Raw genomic sequence first — 22,969 nt, 5'->3', positions numbered from 1 at the left:
ATTTTGAGAGAATATGTTTAACCAGTTTGACAAGAATACCATCTCATATGTTAAATGACACAATTAAAGAGATAGAATATCTCAATGTAAATGCAGAATCAGGACCAGATGGGTACCAGCTGTTTTCTGTAAAAGATAGTGATAGCAAAAGATAGTAATAGCAAAACATGATGTCATGGAGACAAGGCCCTGATTACACCAGTATAGTAAAACTGCTTGAAATGGCTTAGGTATCACGTATACAAAGACTGGGGAGTTTGACTTCACATGTTAATGAAAACCTATGAAAGTGATTTTGAAACGTGTTAGAACACTTAAAAAAGTGATGATGAAACTTGTTAGAAGACTTGAATAACAATAACTACAGCAACGAAAGTAATACTTATGTGAGCACTGCATACAAATCTGCAGTGGTTTTTCATTCACCTTTTCATTAACGAGAATGGGATTAGATGACTTCCGTCCTATTAATTCTCGAGGCATCATCTCTTTATGTTTGCTACGGTGTTGCTGCTCTGGTCCTGATATACTGGTATAGATATTGCCATTGCCTGTGTCCCTGTCACTAAGGCTTGTACCTGAGCACTTGTTTAGCTGCTGCTTCCCATAGTTTCTTTGTTGAGACTGGCCACTCAGGGATTGACCTTTATGATACTTCCATCTTTCCTTGAACAGCTAAGCTGTTGAATTCTCTTCCTTCTTTAGTCTTTCTTTCATCCTATAACTTTTCCACCTTTAAAAGTCAGGTCTGCAAAGCTTTGCTGAGCATTGATCAATTTCTTTACATTTTTCTTGAACTTTTTCATTCTCACCCAAAGTGGCCTTTGATTGGGGCAGGGAATGGACACTATTCTGGTTGACTTTTGATAAAGTAAACCATGTATAATTATGTTAAAGTAGCTAAATAAAACACAAGTGGAAAGCTAGCAAGATGGATGGAGTTTCTAGTAAACAGAAAATTTAAGGTATAATTTTGGTCATCAGAAATACCTGATGAAGAAGACTTCAGGAATGCCACAAGTTTTTACATTACCTCCAGTGCTACACAGTAAAATGTTTTGCAGATGACACGAGAAGAATCAAAAGAAAAGGAGAAACAGCAAAGAAATTTAGTATGTCAATTGAGTAGAGGAGAACTTTATGGATATCTATAAAGGAAAAGTCTTAATAAAAGAATCTAGAATGATTTAACAACATACTGTCGGCACTTTCACGAAGGCCCAACTTAAGAGAGATGAAAACATTAGCCTTTTGACACCATCAGATCAGATATCCACAATACAGTCTTTATGTGGGACACTTAGATACTTAGAAAAATAGATATCCCTAAATTTATTTTCTAGATATACAACTCAACCTGATTGGACTTTCTTTATATTTGCTGTGTTGCCCTTCAGTTTGAGCTGCTCTGCTGCAAAGCATAAGAAATGCACCTGGAATACTGCCAGTTTGCATAGTGAGGTGTGTGGAACTTTTGGATATGTTTATTTCTCAGCAAGTATGATTACTGAGGGTTTTCATTAAAACATTTATTTTGTAAGATTGTTGCAGGTTCTTGGATTGTTATATAGCAGTGGGGCACAGATCTTGTACAGGCTTCCATGACCTATCCACATAGACTGATCAGTGTGTGGAAGTTATTTAGGCTGAAGCTCTTCTTAATGTGTGGGATGCCACAGCAAGTATTAGTGGCTGTTTATTTCACCTCGAGGCAGATTTGATTCAAGAAATTTGATTGTATAAACCCCAGCTGCAGTGAAGAGAAAAGAAATGTGTTTCCATGATGTATACATAATGGTTGCAGTGAAAGCTCTAAATGAGAATCAGGAACTTGAAGACCACCTTTGAAAACTCATATTAATGGATTGGGTAATAAGTGGTGTTATAATGATAACTTTATCCACAAGGGATGGAAAAGATAATGTTGCAATTGTTCATTGTTTATATAAGAAGCAAAACTGAATCCTGATATTTTCCATGGTCTCCAACTAAGCATGTTGCAAATTTCAAGCTTAAGAGAGTTCAGAAACACTTTACAAACAAAATGAAGAGAATAGAAGAAGTGGACTACTGAGCAGAATGAAAGAACTTAAAGTATACATTCTCGATAGAAGAGAAACATACATGATGATTTATGAATCGTAGAATACTGGAATTAAAGAAAGCATATCATGACTAATAATTCCACAGTATGGAAAAAACAGTAACGTAATATACATGAATTCTAAAGAATCCATCAGAAAGGCACCAAATGAAAGTATTTGTTCTTCTCATAAGAAAGATGGAAAGACATCAATGTTTTGGAAGGAGTGGGTCCTGAAAGTTTAAGATACCAGACGTATGATGGTGCTGGAGGAGCCCAAGATTGATATCTGTGTGGGGAGCAGAAAGTTATGAGATTGTGAAACTTCTGGCTTGTGTGATAGATTCATGCATGTTGTCTTTAAATACAGACAGGGTAGATGTTATGAGTGTATTAAGCCTACCAGGTAAGATATATGGAAGAGTTTTGATTGAGAGGGTAGTGGCAAGGGCAACAGCTGGCTGGGTAGGAGCAGTGTGGCTTCAGATTATGAAGAGGGTATGTGGTACGTGTTTACTTCGAAGAATGTGTGTGAGAAATACTTATGAAAAAAAGTCATAGGCAAAACTTGCCCCAGTTGGAGGCTGTTTCAGATGAAAGAAAAAGTGGATAAAAAAGATTGTAAAAATTATTCAGCCTTTTGCAGATGTTTGTAGACTTGACTCTTAAGAGAAGGATGAAAGAAGGAAAGGAATTCTATTGCTGAGATGTTAGAGGGAAGAAAGAGGTAATCAGAATGGCTAATCCTCAAGTGGCTGGTCTCCTCATAGAAACTGTAGGAAGAAGCAGCCAGACACATGCATTAAGTCAAGCCTTAGGTGCAGGAACACATCTCTTGAGAGCAGTGGTCAAACCGAGAGAGGGAGAGTAGCAACAGTGCAGCATATGGAAAGGTAACATTGAAGAGAGGTGAGGTCAGGAAAATGAGATTAGTTCCGTATGAGAGAGAGTATAAGAAGGAAAAGTTAGTTGAAGCGTGTAGAGTGGAATTATCAGCATAGAAGTTAATAGGGTTAGAAAAGGGAGAGAAAAGATCTTATATTGAAGGAAGAAAGTGAGTAGGTGATAGGACAGAACCTTGAGGAACACCATTGTTAATAGGATAGTTAGAGGAAGTTGCTTAGTCAACACCTACTGTAATGGCTCAGCCAGAGATAAAACTATTCCATAGGGAACAGAGATAAACAGAGGAATCGTGGACAGGGAGTTTAGAAAGCAAAGACATACTACACCATATCAAATGTTTTGGAGATGTTAAGGGCTATGACAAAAGTTCTACAAAACTCCTTGAGAGAGGACCATATTGATGAGGCATGTAAAAACCTAGGGAAAGTGTTGATAGGGTTGACAGAGTGGCTTTGTAGAAGGTGCTGTATGTGTATCGGGTTAATGAAAAGCTACTTAATGTAGGGACATGTTTGAGGTGGAAGGGAAGGGGATGAGTAGTTTCCAGTGAAGCTGGATCTGCAAGGATCCATTATGTGAGGTGTCACTGACGTGGTTTAATCTCTTTATGGACAGGGTGGTGAGGGAGGTAAATTCTAGGGTCTTAAAAAAGAAGTGAGGAAAGGAACATTGTTTGTTGATGTGCCTTGAATCCAAGAAAATAATCTGTATTACATTGTTTTTTCAAAGATTTTTGGTTGCTTATCAGTGAAAAAAAATTCACTCCAACTTGGGCAGATTACATTTTCATGTCTTCACTTAAAACAAGAGAAGAGCTTTCCTTGTAGATACAAATTCTACAAGTAAAAATGTTTGTGGGCTTAACTTCTGTTTGAGTAAGACATTTTAGAGTATTTGGATTATGTTCAGGCAGCAGCATCTCAAATTTCTTTTGCCTTCATTATGGCTTAGTCTTTCATGGAGAGATATTTTTGGAAGAACATGTGCATAGTAATGCTGTAAAAGTTGTCCATGTATGCTTTCTTTAAGTAGTTCCTTAGGTCTCGTATTTCTGAATATGTAAACTTATCACCATTACATGCCTGTGATTGAACCAAAGGTCATTAGAGTGACAACCAATGACTAACACCATTTCACCAATAATGTTGCATATATCAGACCAAGTCTTCTGTGACCAGAGATAATAAATCATCTTGTCGAGCTAAGACATGTAATGGTGGATAGTTTATATCAATTCCATGTGATAAAAACGTCTTGAAAATTTGTATTTCTGAATATTCATTCATCCTATTCTTTACACAGAGTTTTTGATTTGTCTTCCTGGGAAAGCTAGACCTTTTCCTTTAAAGCCTTTTAAAGAAATTAAGGATATTTGTGAAATTTTGGTTTTTATTGATAGTGAATGATATATTCAGAGAAGTGTTTATTTCTTGAAATCTCAGGAAGAAGACATAGTGATATGCTTTCTATAAAAAAGTTTGAATTTAAGGTACACACAATAAAAACGTATCTTGCCACTTTTTGTGTGAAACTATGTGGCACCATAGATGAAGGATTTTGAATAATACTCATTGGTCTGGCCTTACATTAGTGTCCCTGCTTTCATAATATTGTAATATATCAGTTGCTGGCAACCATTCCTCATTTGCCTTAATGAATGTTAGATTGATTTCAGACTTTGACAGATATAACTGTTAAGTGGGTCTACCATAATTATTAGGAACTTTGCCACACATTCATGTTACCCTGCTGAGACAACACAAGCCATATTGATTGTTTCGAAATTCATTGGATCCACTTGGGAAAATACTTTTTTTACTTTGTGTAGTACTATGTGCATTTTGTTTTAGGCTGTAAGGTGTAAATTTATGAATATGTTTCCCTTCTGGTTTTATATTAGAATATGTATTTTCTTTGTTAAGAATTAAGTTCATTTATTTTGTGTTGCATAAGGGTATTACAGGTTACTGCAGATGAACAGTGAGCTATTTGATGAACTTCAGCTGTATGATTCAGCAACTCATGGCCTTTGGATCATGGATATGCTGCACACATGGTATCCAAGAATGTTAACTCTACAGTGTCAAGTGAGTAGGTTTAACAGTGTCCTCCCACCAGATCCTCAAAATGATGATGTGTTCGGGAAGTGCAGTTTAAGATTCATCATCAGTTTTGTAGAATAATGGATGTACATCTTGTTTATCATTCCTGTTTTTTTCTTTTCTCTATATGTACATGTATAAGTGTGATTTTGATTAGCTAATTTGATCTGGATGAAAGTTTCAATCCATGTTTATTGACATCTCAAGTGATTTTAAAAGCTGACATTTGAACTGTGGCATGATCCAGTTGCTGTTTTGTGTTATGTATGCCAACTTGCTGGATAATTACAGAAATACATCTTCACATATATTTGTCAGGTATAGGAAAATCACTTTTGGATTGTGAGAGACATTTTTATGACTGATTTCTGCTACAGTTAGGAGCAGGGAAAGACTGTACTCCTTTGAGTGAGGAGTTCTTCGACAAAATTGTACAACAATGATACAACCTCAGCAAAGATGGCTTCCCAGTTTCACTGTAATCCCAGTTATTACCATCATCCAATCATGTGTTATGTAAACTTTTTACTTTTTTCACCCACATCCATTCAACTGCTGTTTCACCTCCATATTTTACCATATCATGCACTTCACCATCCTCACTATCGGTTCTCCAGTTTTTTTTTTTTTCTTTTTTAATATTACTTGTCGCACCTCCTTGGAAATTCTTTTAGCCCTAATACCTCTTCAGGAGAAACATTCAGTTGAACCAATCCAATACCCACATACTTTACAGCATTATCAACCAGTTCCCTAAAGCATTACTTTTATCTCATGCAAAACTTTTCTCCACGAATAATCTCTCCATCTTTGTCTTGCAAATTTTCACATTTTGGACTGACAATGTTCTTGCATCCATTAATTCCCACAAAACTAGCATGTTCCTGTCCCACAAATAATTTTTCATCCATTTTCAAATTCTCATTGCTGTCCATTGAGCATTTAATATATTAACTATAATATACAACTTTTTAACCTCTTTACATAGAACATTATATACAACTTTTTCACCTCTTTACATAGAACATTAGAATCTTCTCTCTTCAATTTCATATTATGTCGTAGTTCTTCCATTAGATGAAGTAGGATAAAGTGAAACTTCATAATTGAACTTGAAGTAATTATGTATGCTTCAGTGGTATGTATTTTTAGAGATGAAGATTTGACAGAATTAGGCAAACAGCGATAAGTGGAGTCATGTGTTACTGACATTTGGTACCCATGACATTTTTCTAGATCTTTGTTGATCTCTCACTGTAAAGGGTAAGTAATTATGCTCTTATTGTGTTTAGTTTCATTGCCAGTGACAAAATTTATATTGTTCTGGGATAGGTTATCTGCCAGTTATGAAATTGTACTTGATATTTTCCTGATATTATCATTATTATTTCAATATCATTAAGTATAATAATAATAATAACAATAATAATAATAATAATGATAATAATAATAATAATAATAATAATAATGTGGAAAGGGAGCTGTGGTTTCGGTGCATTATTACATGACAGCTGGAGACTGAGTGTGAATGAATGGGGCCTTTGTTGTCTTTTCCTAGCGCTACCTCGCACACATGAGGGGGAGGGGGTTGTTATTCCATGTGTGGCGGTGTGGCGATGGGAATGAATAAAGGCAGACAGTATGAATTATGTACATGTGTATATATGTATATGTCTGTGTGTGTATGTATATGTATACATTGAGATGTATAGGTATGTATATTTGCGTGTGTGGACGCATATGTATAAATATGTGTATGTGGGTGGGTTGGGCCATTCTTTCGTCTGTTTCCTTGCGCTACCTTGTTAACGTGGGAGACAGCGACAAAGCGAAATAAATAAATAAATGAATAAACATACATATACATACACAGACACATACATATATAGACATGTACATATTCATACTTGCTGCCTTCATCCATTCCTGTCGCCACCGCACCACACAGGAAACAGCATTCCTCCCTCCAGCGAGGTAGCGCTAGGAAAAAACAAAAAGGCCACATTCTTTCACACTCACTCTCCAGTTGTCATGTGTAATGCACCGAAACCACAGCTCCCTTTCCACATGCAGACTTCACATACATATCCATGGTTTACCCCAGACACTTCACATGCCCTGGTTCAATCCATTTAGAGCATGCCAAACCCGGTATACCACATCATGTCAGTTTACTCTATTATTGATATTATTATTATTATTATTATTATTATTATTATTATTATTATTATTATTATCATTATTATTTTTTCTTTTTTTATTATACTTAGTCACTGTCTCCTGCATTAGCGAGGTTATGCAAGGAAACACACGGAAGAATGGCCCAACCCACCCACATTCACATGTATATACATAAACGCCCACACATGCACATATACATACTTATACATTTCAATGTATATATATATATATATATATATATATATATATTATATATATATATATATATATATATATATATATATTATCCCTGGGGATAGGGGAGAAAGAATACTTCCCACGTATTCCCTGCGTGTCGTAGAAGGCGACTAAAAGGGGAGGGAGCGGGGGGCTGGAAATCCTCCCCTCTCACTTTTTTTTTTAATTTTCCAAAAGAGGGAACAGAGAAGGGGCCCAGGTGAGGATATTCCCTCAAGGGCCCAGTCCTCTGTTCTCAGCGCTACCTCGCTGATGCGGGAAATGGCGAATAGTATGAAAGAAAGAAAAAGAAATATATATATATATATATATATATATATATATTTTTTTTTTTTTCAAACTATTTGCCATTTCCCGCTTTAGCAAGGTAGCGTTAAGAACAGAGGACTGGGCCTCTGAGGGAATATCCTCACCTGGCCCCCTTCTCTGTTCCTTCTTTTGGAAAATTAAGAAAAAAAAAACATATACATATATACACATGTACTTATTCATACTTGCTGCCTTCATCCATTTTCATTGCCACCCCGCCATACATGAAATGGCACCCCCCCTTCCCCAGCATGTGCATGAGGTAATGCTAGGAAAAGACAACAAAGGCCACATTCGTTCACACTCAGTCTCTAGCTGTCATGTGTAATGCACTGAAACTACAGTTCCCTTTCCACATCCAGGCCCCACAAAACTTTCCATGGTTTACCCCAGATGCTTCACGTGCCCTGGTTCAATCCATTGACAGCACATCGACCCTGGTATACCACATCATTCCAATTCACTCTACTCCTTGCACGCCTTTCACCCTCCTGCATGTTCAGGCCTCGATTGCTCAAAATCTTTTTCACTCCATCCTTATCATTTTGTTATTATTATTGTTATTATTGTTATTATTATCATTATAATTGTTGTTATTATTATTATCATTGATATTGTTGTTGTTGTTCATCATCATCATCATATGGCCTGAAGCTCCCTTTTATGGGGCTTCTGGCTGCACTTTACTTAAGAGCAGGGAAATGATGGACTTTTCTGGATTGAGAAGGGTGTTTGACAAGACTCCTTTTCACCCACGAATGATAATACATCCTTGCCAAAATTGACTTCTCACTCGCAGTATAACCACAAGCAGGTGGAGTCTAGGAACACTTGCCTACACTAAGTATGATATAAGATTGACATGATGAATGAGGCATGTATGAAAGTTTTTATGGAAACTTAGATAAGTTAGATATTGAGGTAATAGATTCATAACAACTCATAATTGCTGTGCTTCCTTTATTACACAATAGTGAAGAATCCAAAGAATAATAGATGCAAATAAGCACTCCTTCCAAATTTGGAGGACTTAAGTACTTTAATGTATTTTTTCCTAAATGATGTATCAGCTTTCTATCCTTCTGTGTTTACAGAAAATAATATCTTGGTATAGTAACTGTTCATAACATTGATATATACATTAAGCCTGAATTTTATGGTTATAGGATGTACTTATCTCTTGAGGTATTTTATTTGAATAAATGATCCTGGTAATTGATGAACAAGCACATTAGGAAGAATCTTATATATGCACTTCAGACTACAGTTTGTCACTTGAACAGAGTATATGTAAGTGAGGCTTAGTTACTTTAGGGTTATTTATAGCAGTTCATTGTAAAATATATTAATTTGTGTGTGACATTCATAGATTTCATATTTTTTGGCTGCAGTTTCTTTACACGGAGTCATCTATTGAAATTTTTTGAATTGGTAAGTGCTGCTTTTTGGTAAAATATTTTATTACTGTTCTCTTTTGCTGATCCATATGAAATTCAGTTTGATTATGTTGCAGTTATTTGAACTGGAGTTAAATGAAACAAAAAATGTTACTTCTCTGTATTACTATATTCGAATCTCATTCATTTTGTATTATTAGATTTCTTAACCTTACAATTTAACCAAATAGTAACAAAGAGTTAGGCATAACCCTATCCTTGACTATATCCTGTAAACCCCACATGAACATAACAAAATCTGCATCTCAGTAGCTGGAGCCTGTGTAGGTCTCTTGATTTTTTTCTGAGCACCTTTTTCCATGTCACAGAGGTCTCATTCACCTGAGTTTGGAGTACTATTTGCATATATAAGGTGACTCTTCTTCCACTTCTCTTTTAGTTGAAGTGTAATCAAAAGCCATGGCAAAGTCTGTCATAAGTACTCATAGGTAGGTATTTGATCCTCTCTCTCTAACCATCCCCTTCCATCTGTGGTGATGTTGCTTCCCCTTCTTTCTCCTGTAGGTATGATATTTGCTACTGCTTTTTTGAGCAGTTAGGGCATAATGTGTGTTCATGCCATGTCAATCACTATAGAAAAAAAGTCAGATACTTGGTTCATTAAGCTCAACCTGACCAGATGCAAAGTGTTGGAAATTTAATTGGTGAAAGGAGGCCTAGATATACTCATAATCTTTACAAAAAAAGAAACTACAGAATCTATTGTGAGAGGTATTTGGGAATTGAGAGAGTACCCCAGCTCATCTCTAGAACAGTACATTAGGAGAATTGATAAGGAGGCATACTATCTGTTGGTTATTGAATTGCATTCAGTTGATGTTGCAAAGGCTGTTTGTACCTAATCCACCCCACTGAATAGATGGTGTGATGATAAATAATGAATATATAGATAGGTTGATTGAGAATTAGCATTAAATTTCTTAGTTAAGAAAATGTTCACTATTTTATTTACAGCATATGTGAAACCCGAGTTAGAGCAGGCATATCAAGTTTGATCTCCCCACTTGAAGAAATATATAAAGATATGATAAAAAGGCACAACCGAGGGTAACGAAGATGATAAGAAAAGGCCCATCAATGAGTAACAAGGATGATAATAGATAAATTGATTTACAGGCAGAGGTTTGTGAAAATCGATGTGATCACATTAAAAAGGAGAAGGAAGACAAGATTATGACTTTGAAATGTTTGAATGAAACTGATATTATTGAGAGCAAACAGTTCTTTGAATGTGAGGTCATAACATATGTATACACAAGAAGCACAATAGAAAAGGCATGAAGAAATAGTAAGAGAGTTAGATGAATGCAGTGAGCTAGGCAATGAGATTGTAAATGCTTGCTGTCCTTTATATGAAATTTGTTAAAGTGATATGACTGTAAGGCAAGTTTAAAAGATGGGACCCCACATTCTGCTTAGTCTCATAACTATGAATAAGTAATTGCTTCTATAGGTATGTGTGTACCAAGCCAAATGCATGACTCTCCATGGTAACACAATGAAAATTTATTTGGATGTTACAAGTACACTGTACTTTTATGTTTCTGGTAGTGTTAATGACCAGAAATCACACCTTTTTCCACTTAACTTTGAGAATCTTGAGATTAGTCAAGTGGACTTTCCAATTAGTATCCAGGGCTTATATCTATCGGGCAAAGGCAAAACTGTTTCTTGGTTGTCTTTGTTTGATAGTTGTATGTTATGTCAAAGTTTTCTTGCCATTATCTTGCCGTTTGTTTCCATCAAACACATAGAATTCTTTGGTAAAGGGTAATGTAATTTTGTGCCCTTGGGAAAATTTGTAGATTATTTTGGCCTTGAGGTGGATTTAAAAAAATGGATCATATTCACTGAAGACTTCCACCATGACATTAAATTTGTATTGCAAATTTAGGGGTTGAAAATAAAGTGAAATTATGTTTCTCTCAAATTCACTCTATATTTCTGTCATGCTTTAATGCAGTAGATTTATCGAAGCATGTAATTTTAATTTATGATCTGTTGTTTTTGTTTCTTTGACTTTTTAATATCTTTGTATGTGTTTTTGATGACTGGTTCAGATAGCTGTAATTCTTTTTCCATATTCGTATATCATTGTGCAAGCAAATGGTGACCAGTTTGTTATGTGACAACCAAGCCAGAATGCAGAATTCTATGACAAATGTTTTGAGCATTGTAGAGTTTTTAACACCTACAAATGTGAAGAATGCAGTCAGAACGTTTGTACAGGATATCACATACACCACCTTGCTTTGAATGTGGCAGATGTGCATAAGGTATATTCAGGTTTTGATGGTGTGATAGATTGCAGAATAGATTGCAGAATTTTATAGTTACCAGTTTGCAGGTATTTCAGCAAAAAATTTAATGAACTCTGTCAGAGAAGATATTGGTTGAGCACATGGTACCAAATTGATGTCATCATGATCTTTACAGATATAAATTGATCTTTACCTCAATTGTAATGAAGTTTCTAGAATTTTGTAATACTTGATGGTTGTTGTTTATATGTTCACACTTGCTATGTCAGCTTTGAATGTCATTATTATCACTGACACATTGCCAGTTACTTTGATTCACTTGTATTGAAAATCAGAGGATGCTCATGACTGTGATTTATTGTTGGAGCAGTAAGTGAATTTACAGCTTCTTTTATCTAACTTTCCTCGTAATGAGAAATTTGTCTGCATTAAGCAACTAATCACCATGAATGTATATCTTGCATCTTAGTAAATATTTAGATGATGGAAAGCAAACAATGCTGTTTACATTCGCCATGTTTAGAAGATGCCAGTAAGTCCATTAGTTTGCTCACAATAGTCTTACGAATTCATGCACTCATCCTTGATTTTGGTGTTTCGTGCTTTTGTTACATTTGTCAGATACACACATCTGTATTATCTGAGGGTGAGTCTGTGATATTAGTGAGTGTAAACTCTGACTCAGTACAATGTATGTTGAGTGAATCTGTTGCTGTAATGCTCTGAGAATTTTGAGTGTCTGAATGAATCCACTGAATACAGTTTTAACACGTGTCAGGGAGTATTAGTTTTGGTAAGAATAAACGTATTTACGGTAAATGATGGAGTTTTCTGTAATCCTTTCAGTTGTGCATCTGCCAATTGAGAAAAAAGGCATTTTGAAATTAAGAGAAGGGGTTACTCAAAGGACAGTCCTTAGGAATGATTTTTTTCTTTAAGTCATTCTCCTTCATTTCAAGATAGCCTGAACTTGAAACAGAAATATCTTGTAGTGTGGGAAATTTTGACTCGAGTCAGTTTTGCATGTTACAGTTACCTAGATTTTTGTGTGTACCTTAAGGTGACAGGTAAAGGAGATATACCAAATCCTGTTGGTTTAGGTGACTCAATTTTTTGGGGAAGGGATTAACAGCATGCTGTATAGACCCTTCCCTCAAGACTTGTTCATGAAGGATGGTATTGCTTAGTCAATTAAGTGTTCACTTCTGTTTCATGGGCGAATCATCTGCTATAGGTACTTGTAGGGCATGATGCTGCAGCCAACTTTTTGTGGAGAAATTCTCCAATCATTGACATGTTAACTAGATAGCCAGAGGGGTGGGTCTTGTTACTTCCACTTTGCTAACAAGTGACATAGCTATGTACTGGTTGGATAGGTCTGACTGATTCCTGTAAATAAACATTGTCTTTCCATATTTGGCTTGGTGTTGAATGGGTAGCCATAGTATTTGATATTTATTTTTTTTTCATATATATATTTATATTTATAGTTATATCACTTTCTTATATATGAAGAAAAAAGCTAAATTCAAGTCTAAGCTGACATAAGAATGCTTTTTCTCATTCTGAGTCTGAACATACTAATCATGACCTAGAAAAATAATATTTTGTCCATTATGTGAAATGTTTATCAAAATACGTAGAAATCATATTGCGTCAGTTTGGAATACATATCAGATTGTCAAATGTTAGTAAGTACAGGGATCGTTTGATTTATCATGAACTTCATTTCCATTAACATTAGGTGGACCAAGTTCATGCTGGAATACACTTAAAGGAATTAATTCTAAAGACCTTGGGTTTTCATCCTCAATGAACACCCTTTTCTGTACTTCTTTCCATCATTATTTGTGTGTATGTGTGTGCATGCATGTTTTTATGTATACATTTTGTGGTCATTTTGCCTGTCTAATATATTTTTGTGTGGATGTCTTTTTAGCTTTACATGTCTGCTTTTGTTGTTTCTTGTGTCTATATGGTATTTTACTTTATATTATTTGTAAATTTGTGATTTGTTATCACTAATTTGTTCATATGGGGAGAGAATTTTACTCTTGTAAAGCCCTTCTTCTTGATCAATCTTTTATGGCTTATGAATTCTCAATCTTCCCAATGGGACGTTTACTACTTCAGTGTGCTTCAATCATCCACTGCTCTGTTATAATGGAAATATTTCTTCATGTCTTATCAGATTCTTGTCTCAATTATAATTTTGTTGTGTTCCTTGGTTGACTGGTTCCTCCCTTGTACAAAGAACAGATTAATACTGACATCATCGGATCCATTGAGAAAAGTTGTACTCATGCCTCACCTTGACCTCAACAATTCTGTGATCAAGTCTGGTTTATTCTCTCCCATGTTGTGGCTCCTTTGCTTCAAGTATTGTGGAACAGCATAATTGGATATCTTAATGAGAATCATGTCTATGCCACAGATATTTTCTTAAGGACATTTCGTTATCTTTGTATGTAATGGCAATGTAGTTTTCCGGTGACAGATTGGGTACTGTTTCAATGTCTGAGTCCCTTTCACAGATGGATTCTTGCTATTTGCTACCTGCAAAATGTTGAAGCTGTAATTGGTTGGGTTGAATTTCAGTAAGCAGGTATTGTCTGACCAATGCTGGAGCATGTTAAAAACCACTTACATCATGATCTTGGAGTCATTGAAAATGAAATATAAGTAAACAAGTCATAAGGTTTTATTAGGCTCTACACACTATTAGAATTTTCGTAGTTTTTAATTGAAAAATAGTCTCACCATTCATGACCACCTTCAAATGAATATAAAATAATAAACATATGCTGATAATTATACTAAAACTTTATCTGTCATCAATGATATTGTGTCACTGTAATCTGATTTTGGAAGATACGAGAAAAAAAGGATGAATAGAAAGTTCCTAAATACTGTAACTTCATACAAAGGAGAGTAAGGCATGTATGTAAATAGCAAGGGAGGATGTTGAATCGTTCTGGTGAAGGTGTACCTGCATCAAGGGTGTATGGACAGGGTGGTGAGGGAGGGTCATAGAATGTGGAATGGGTCTTTGACATTTTGAAGAGGTGTGGAGCATGGTGAAAGAATCTGGGAGAGTGTGTGAAAGGGAATGAATCTGAACAAACAGGTAATGAGATGCAGAAGGTGGATGAGAGGGGATAGACTGAGTGTAAATTTACATTTTAGATACCAGCGTGTAGATGTGGCAGCATATGGAACCATTGGCACTAAAGTGTTAAGGTACTGTAGTCCCAATGGTGTTGCATGGGTGCAAGTCTTGACCCTTGAGTGCAAATGAAAGGAAGAGGGTCGAGGTGTTCGAAATGAAATGCCCAAGAACAGTAAGTGGCATGAGACATGTTGATCACGTAAGGGTGACTTTTTGAAAGAGCATTTTATTTTAAAAAAGCTGACCAGGGTGAGCCGAAGTGGTTTGATCATTGAGAGTATAAGTGTAGAAAGACTGACTAGAGGATCTATATGTTAGAAGTGAAATATAATCCATCAAAGGTTCGGTTCTCTGTTCTTAACGCTCCCTCCTTAACGCGGGAAACGTCGAATAGAAAAAAAAAAAAAAAGGATAATCCATCAAAGGCTCGGTCCTGTGTTTTTAACGCTCCCTCGGAAACGCGGGAAACGTCTAATAGGAAAAAAAAAAAAATATATATATATATATATATATATATATATATATATATATATTTTTTTTTTTTTTTCAAACTATTCGCCATTTCCCGCGTTAACGAGGTAGCGTTAAGAACAGAGGACTGGGCCATTGAGGGAATATCCTCACCTGGCCTCCTTCTATATATATATATATATATATATATATATATATATATATATATATATATATTCTCTTACATCAGTGATTACTGATCATTAATCCGACGATAAAAAGGTAAAAAAAAATTTTCAAGAGGATCTGCTGCGTCCATCAGCTGTTTCTTCTGTGTCGTCTCGCCCATTGCGCCGAGACACTGAATTAGCCACAAATACGGCTAATTTAGCGTACACACTTACCCACCGTGTGAGCAATGGCGCCAAAGAGGACACAGAGTGCACAAAAGGTCCAGGGAATGGGGTCCAGTGGTTGAAATATAGTCTAAGTTACATAAAAAGGTGCAAGAACATAAAAAGGTGTCAATATGGTTTGGGCGCCACAATGGACGTCATGACAACAAGGGTTAGGTAAGTGAAGTTTGATGACCAGTTGATTGAATTACACACAATAACAGTATGGCTCGTTATCCATGATATGGTGGTGGTCCAGTGGACCTCCTTTTGTGTAAATATCACCCAAAGTGTAAAAGATTTTGTTCGTTTTTTCGCTTTTTTTTAAGGTTCGACCCCGAAGGAGGAAGCACAACAACATGGCCGAAGTCTCTAATGTTGAATTTCTGCCCCAAAATATTTTTTGTCGGATTTGTGGGTTTTTCTCCTTTGATTTTACAGGTATTCTATCTCTAGTGGTAGTTGAGATCATTAAAATTAATGGTTTATTAAAAGAAAAGGGAGGAATGGGTATAATTGTTGATATACCTGGTATGAAAAATGGTGAGGTAAGAAGTATATGGACACCACGGGCCTCCTTGTACCATCGAAAATCACTTATATTTACGGTCATTAGGAGTTAAATAAGGTTATATAATTATTTATAGATAAGGTTATGCTTATAGAAAACTGCTCAATAACTTTTTTTCCCCATTTTTTCCCTGAGCATTGGAAAAAAAAAATGCCAAAATTGCGCCCCTTCCTTTAATATGGCTTTGTGAAAGACCTTTCACCGCACAATTTATTAATTAATATATTTCACGTGATTATTTTTTTTCAACCTGGTTAAAATGAGATTAAATAAAAATGGCAGACTGATTAATTCTTGGTAAATGCCAAGTTGCGGAATTTTTTCTCTTATGTAATGAGAGTTTAAGGGTTTTAAGAAAAAAAAGTGGAAGGGAGAGAATTTTGGGATCAGTTAATACAATAGGTAGATACAGTGACGAGAATTAATTGGACAATTATTGGGATTATTGGAGTGTTGAAGTGGATGGAAGAGGAGTAAACATTTCTTGTCACCTGAAAATAGATAAAGGGTAAAATATGTATTTACTGATCAGTATATTTCGCTGCATGATTCTACCTAGCCGTGAAATAAATGCATATTTTATATCAAGTAATGGAGTAATCAAAAAAAATAATGAAATAATTAATATGCGATTGAGCGCGACGGGCAAAGTCATTTCGTAATAGCGTAATTGTTTCATTTCAACTTGTTACCTAATTTGAATACTATTGAGCTGTAACAAAAACACGTAGCTCTTCCCAGTGGCAGGGTTGAATAAAGAAACTAGTTTTGGATATTCTGTGTTGAAGATTTTGAGATATTTTCAGATGTTTAAGTGGACTAGGATAAAACGCTTCTCCAGTTCTTTGTATATTTTACATGGTCAGGTCGAAGGCTGCTGATGTCCAGTATGTAGTGAAACTAATGGTGTTTAGTGTAAATTATATATATATATATATATATATATATATATATATATATATATATATATATATATATATAATATATATGTATATATATTATTTATATTTATTTTGCTTTGTCGCTGTCTCCCGACAAAATGATAAATATATATATATATATATATATATATATATATATATATATATATATATATATATATATATCTTTGCGGGTGTAATAAAAATGCGTTTGTTGAATCGTCTGTCGACATATTCTATGAAAGGACAAGGAGAGAGAGGAGTGACCCGGAAATAACACTATTAAATATGCTGAGGATATTCTTGTACATATCAAAATATATTTTGAAATGCCAACCATTCTAATTTACATACGCATAGCCTGTGAAATGTAAAAGCCTTGGCTTCATCCTCTCTGCAGACAAAACCAAGGCTGTTCTAGTAAACGCATTGGCATCGGTAGGAGCAAACCATGTAAATTGATAATTAATGGAAACCTGATTGACTGTATATTTCCTCCTCAAAATATCTTGTTGCCTTAAGGATTGACTGTATATTTCCTCCTCAAAATATCTTGTTGCCTTAAGCCTGGATTCCACCGGGGCAACATGTTGCACACAACGCACACGTCAGGTGATAAAATTAGCAATTACATGATATTGTAACTGCTAGAATAAGGCTAGAATATAGATATAATTAGCCCTTTGGACTAACTAGAGATGTTAAACGTGTGAATTGTAAAATTTTGTGGTCAAAGATCTGGACACAGACTAGAAAACTGTGTCTTAGAATGTGGGGAAAAAATTAGATTCTTTTAGGGATAGATTTAGCTAAACAAACCCTGTAAGAAATGTCACACATTGTTAATAACAAGATACCTGAAATTATGTTGGTGTCCACTTTTTTCGCATCTAATCGATAAAGAAACTATGTAATGCATGTAATGAAATACCTGTTATGATTTAGAACATCTAAGTAAATCACCCCAATGGGGTCTGACCTTTTGTGACCTTTGAAACAACCCCTTTTGCGCTACCGCTCACAGGATGATGAGCATGGGGTTGCACAATGAATTTGTGGGGGTTGCCTACACACACATTGTGTGTGTGTGTGTGTGTGTGTTCGTCTCTTTCCAACGCTACCTAGCAAAAGGCAGGAAAAGAAATGGAGGCTTGGGGAATTCTCTCTCCTGTATTATCACTTCCTAAAAATAGTCCATTTGTTTTTCATAAGTTTGAAGGGAACGCTCGAAGTACTGTATTTGGGATTTATGGAAGACAGCCATTAAAAAAAAATGTCTGATTCGGGACTTGAGTCTTTTTTTGACGTAAATATATCATAGTGGTTGTTAATTAGGAATTTCAGGCATTTAATTCGTAAACGGTAAAAGCCCCTTGGGCGTATTATTGGTCTCATGTAAGTCCCGAAATTTTATATTAAGTAGGTTCAAGTGATTTGAATATAATAACACCTGATGGAAACGACTCAAGATTTTTTTTGAAATGGGGTCCCTCTTCGTCGGCACCTGAGAAGAAAAAAATTATGAAACGAACGAACGAACGAACGGTGTTTCGTAATTATTTTGCGCTTACGGACGGTGTGAACGGGCACATATACAAGGACCGTGGACAGCGTCTCATAAGACACTGAAATGCCAACATGTACCTCTGCGCAGAAATGGATGATCATATATGTTTTCTAATTTTCCCCTTCATTATTCAGTAGTGACCGCTTTCAGGCAAATGATAAACGACTTTGGTGATGAAGTCTGATAGCATTTTCTCTCAAAAGTATAGTCTGCAAGAGAGAAGCGAGAGGTATAGGGGATTTTTATTAAGTTACCCCTCATAAGAGGGGTCTTCATTTTCTTTGGTGTGTGTGTGTGTGTGAGAGAGAGAGACGGTGTGTTTTCGGGTGGGGAGTCTTGGGCCTTATGGGGCACTAATGCTGCTCCTCTCACCTGGTGGCGGAGCGGACTGTCGGCCCACCACCACTCAGCCCCCAGCACCACCGCCCACTTCACCGAATCCATCCCCTGACTCCGACCTCGGCTTTAAAATATTACTGCAAAAAACACCATTACGTGCCAAATTCCACTGATTTTGTTTCTATTTATTTGCCGTAGATGTTAAAATGCAAGATAAGACTAGGTAGTATCTGTAAAGGGTAGTTTATTAATAAAATTTTGAGGTTTGTAGTTGTTGAAGAGAATGGGACAAAAGGAGGCGTGTCGGGTTGGTGGGGCGAATGGAGGGATGGATATGTATGGAGGCTTGCCGACCCCCCTCGCGCTGGAGAGACATTCTCCCTTTTTTTAATTGACCTTTACCCATTGCCAATTAATGACCTTAACTCATTAGGAACTCATCTTGTAAACCATATCAGAGAAATTGAGTTCAATGAGATTTAGAAATTTCTAATAGGTATCTTAGCGAGTTCGAATGAGATTAAAATTATCGTGCATCATGGAGGCGGGAGAGATGGCGGTATGGGAGAAGAGATTAGAAGGGAGGGAAAAAAAAAGATGTCTGTTTATTTAAGATTCACCTCACCTGTCAACACCTTCACACCTCACAAGATGAAGGGGACCACACACCTGGACAGGACTTTTAAAAAAAATCAGCCGCGTTCATTTATTTCCGACAATCTTTTTGTATGTTTCGTATACGTTGATGATGTATGACTTTCACTATTGTATGAACTCGGGTATTGCTGAAGGGATAGAGATGTGTTCGTTATTCATTAAATGTATACATATGTGAATTTATGACACGCTTGTCTCTTAAGATTAATTTTGGGTCCTATTTTCCATCTGAAATATTTTAAAAAATGTCTTCGTCGTACGTAAAATTCCTCAGAGCTTTGGCCAGGTGTTCCTTTCCGTAGGCAAAGCTGAGCGAATATGTTTTGAGTATTTTCATTTAACATATTTATTGGATCTAAGTATATCCTCTGTAGATATACTCGGATTAATATACTTTGTCATGTATAATATACAGATGGAGCTTTGACCTTTTTTCGTATTGTATAGTATCGCAGGTGAGGTACCCAATGTATACGCAAAGGAATGAAAAGTCGGCGAAGACATATGGAATATATAGCGTAGGTATTTCACTCATGGGTAAAGTCGTCATGGCCAACTTACATTTTACTAATATATTAAATTTTCGCTTTATACATGATTAATTACACTAGAAAATAAAGCCTCGGGATGGGAAATAGAATACCAGTACCTTGATAATATTCATCTCAAAGGCTTAGACTCGGGTTAGATATAATTAAAGAAATAATATTATTACATCTGGAGGCAGTTGGTAAGGTAATAACCCATTAGGGATCATGTATGGAGTAAACATAGGGTTAGGTTTAAGATTGGCCTCAGCTGTCATCACCTTCACCTGAGCTGTCATCACCTTCACACCTTCGCCAGATAAATGGGACCACACGCGAATAGGGTCTTACCTGCCAAACGCTGCCAGAAAAAAAGGTAATTTGAAGAGGTTTTTAAAGGTCCATATATTATATTCGTCTTCCGGTGTTTTGGTTTATATTTCAACACGTGGTTTATGGTTTTTTATTTAGATATTGAAATTAATGCTGGCCTTTTTTTTCTAATATGATGTCTCGTGGAATGGAAATGGTTCATGCCATTTAATACAGGTAAAACAGAATATATGACTATATTTTTAGATTGACAGGTCGGCCATTTAGAAATCATAATTGGTAATAAGATACTTGTATTTAGAGGTCTTTTGAAGGAGTACTTGAAGTTGACAGTTTATTAAGCCATCATCAGTTGCTACTGGCGGTAATATAGACGATTTGTGGCTGGTTGGCCAGGCCAGGGCCGGGAATTTGAGTGGGTGGAGAGAGAGGAAGACTTCCATTACCAAAGCAAACGAACGACTCTTTAAGTTTTTTGGTAATATAATCAACGCCGCTAATTACTTTTTCCTCCTCACCTTCAGTGGGGTTAAGAGGCAGACATCATAAAGGCCTTAAACATGGGTAATTATGGCACGGGTAGAGAGAGAGGTGTGTGTGTGTGTGTGTGTGTGTGTGTGTGTATTGGGTTACGGAGAGCAAGGAGGGGGGAGTTGGGTTGTTTGACCCGCCCAGCCATGTGGGTGATCTGAAGGGCGTGAGGAGGTGGAGTTTAGGATAGTAGAGGGGGAGGAGTCTAGTGTGGAGTTGAAGTGGTGGAGATGTGGGATTGCTCGTGTTGGGGGAGGGACGCCGGAGAAAGCTCGTCTTCTTCGCCCATGGCCAAGTTTATTTATCTTTTAGTCTGGGATTTGTGTGCATGACTTCTTTTTTTTGTGTTTGGTGTTCTTAAACGACCGTTAAGAGATGATTGTATAGACCTATTTATTAACTCGGGTAGTGGTTTTTTTTTTTAATAGACTTTTTTGGTTTTGGGGGATTCGAGTGGGTGGTGTGTTTGGTCATTCCCTGTTTCTGGAAGGGCCTAGCTAGTTGGCTGGACAAGAGGGACGTGGGAATCTTACAAACGGTGATGAAAATATCTTTAGTATGGAGAAATATGTGTATATGACCATGAGGATTATTATGCAGAAGTGGGGGGGGAGCAGGCGTGGTGGAGGAGCGCCAGCAGTTCTGCGTGCGCACCGCCCCGCCAACAGCAACCCATAAAATCCTGGATTCCGTTGGGGCTAGTTGCCCTCCGCTCATGATGGCAGACGTGTCGAGTGGTGAATTTATCATGCCAACGATATAATTGATTATCGAAACCTGTTGCTGATCGTGGCCTGATAGTTTATCTAACCCATTGACATTGATGTTTTGTGATAGTCCCGGAGGGCAAGTATACGCTTTTATGCGTTAAAAATCTATAATAGAAACATAGAAAACGTTTTGGTAACTAATGCAACGTTTTCTTTGAATACCAGAGTATGGGTGACTGCTTAGAGTTCATTAGTAACTTCCTCAGTTGGAGATATGTATAATTTGAGTGCTATGTTCCTCTTTCGTTCGATGCGTCCGTAAAGAGTAGTTCATTAATCGAGGCACAGCGCTTAAAAGGAAGGGGTTGTATGAACCACCTCAAATATCGTACATAAGATAGATGGTAGATAAGGTTTTCGGAAGGCATTATCAGTGATTCTTTTGCTGCTACTGAACAGCCTTGTGGATTTTTTCCCGATAGATTTATATATGAAAAAAAAAGAAACGCTGTATTTGCGTTGAAATAACTGGTACAATTGATGTGATCTGAGTGATTCTGAGGGCTGATAATTGGCAATGGGGTTGCTGGTGATAGATTGGTGTAGTAGATAGATTTATGAATATAGTAGATAGATATATATATATATATATATATATATATATATATATATATATATATATATATATATATATATATATATATATATATATATATTTGGAGGGGGATGTTAAGAAGGAAACATGTGAGCGACGTTTTCGTTAACGGTGTTAAAAAAAAAATCAGTTGTCTTAAGTATATTGATTATGGTTGAATGTATTCCTACCTAAGTTCATTATTCACCGATAGATAGGGGGGATAATGATTCGCAGATAGATAGATAGATAGATAGATAGATAGATAGATAGATAAAAGAAAAATGTAATTTGAATAGTAGGGATGATTCGAGTTTACAGTTTTGATTCTGAGGTGAACCAATACATGTATATATATATATATATATATATATATATATATATATATATATATATATATATATATATATATGTATATATATATAGTTTTGGAAGGAGGTAGATAAAGTGCGTAAGACTAGAGAACAAATGGGAACATTGGTGAAGGGGGCAAATGGTGAGGTGATAACAAGTAGTGGTGATGTGAGGAGATGGAGTGAGTATTTTGAAGGTTTGTTGAATGTGTTTGGTGATAGAGTGGCAGATGTAGGGTGTTTTGGTCGAGGTGGTGTGCGAAGTCAGAGGATCAGG

At 36.2% G+C, this 22,969-nt stretch overlaps 1 protein-coding gene and 1 long non-coding RNA gene across 2 annotated transcripts in view; both read left to right on the top strand.

The window, feature by feature from the left end:
* Positions 1–7,868: 7,868 nt before the first annotated feature.
* Positions 7,869–12,355, top strand: LOC139767561 (uncharacterized). Its single transcript, XR_011717175.1, has 2 exons — positions 7,869–9,249; positions 10,230–12,355. It is a non-coding gene; the product is annotated as an uncharacterized lncRNA (long non-coding RNA).
* Positions 12,356–15,490: 3,135 nt separating this feature from the next.
* Positions 15,491–22,969, top strand: part of LOC139745765 (sialin-like) — a 135,529-nt gene continuing 128,050 nt past the window's right edge. The window contains exon 1 of the mRNA XM_071656295.1: positions 15,491–15,727. The gene's annotated coding sequence lies outside the window, so the exon portion shown is untranslated. The remainder of the gene's footprint in view (positions 15,728–22,969) is intronic.

This window comes from Panulirus ornatus, chromosome 62 (genome assembly GCF_036320965.1).
Source record: "Panulirus ornatus isolate Po-2019 chromosome 62, ASM3632096v1, whole genome shotgun sequence".
In the NCBI taxonomy this organism is placed as follows: Eukaryota; Metazoa; Arthropoda; class Malacostraca; order Decapoda; family Palinuridae; genus Panulirus; species Panulirus ornatus.
This window is presented reverse-complemented; position numbering and strand designations above follow the sequence as displayed.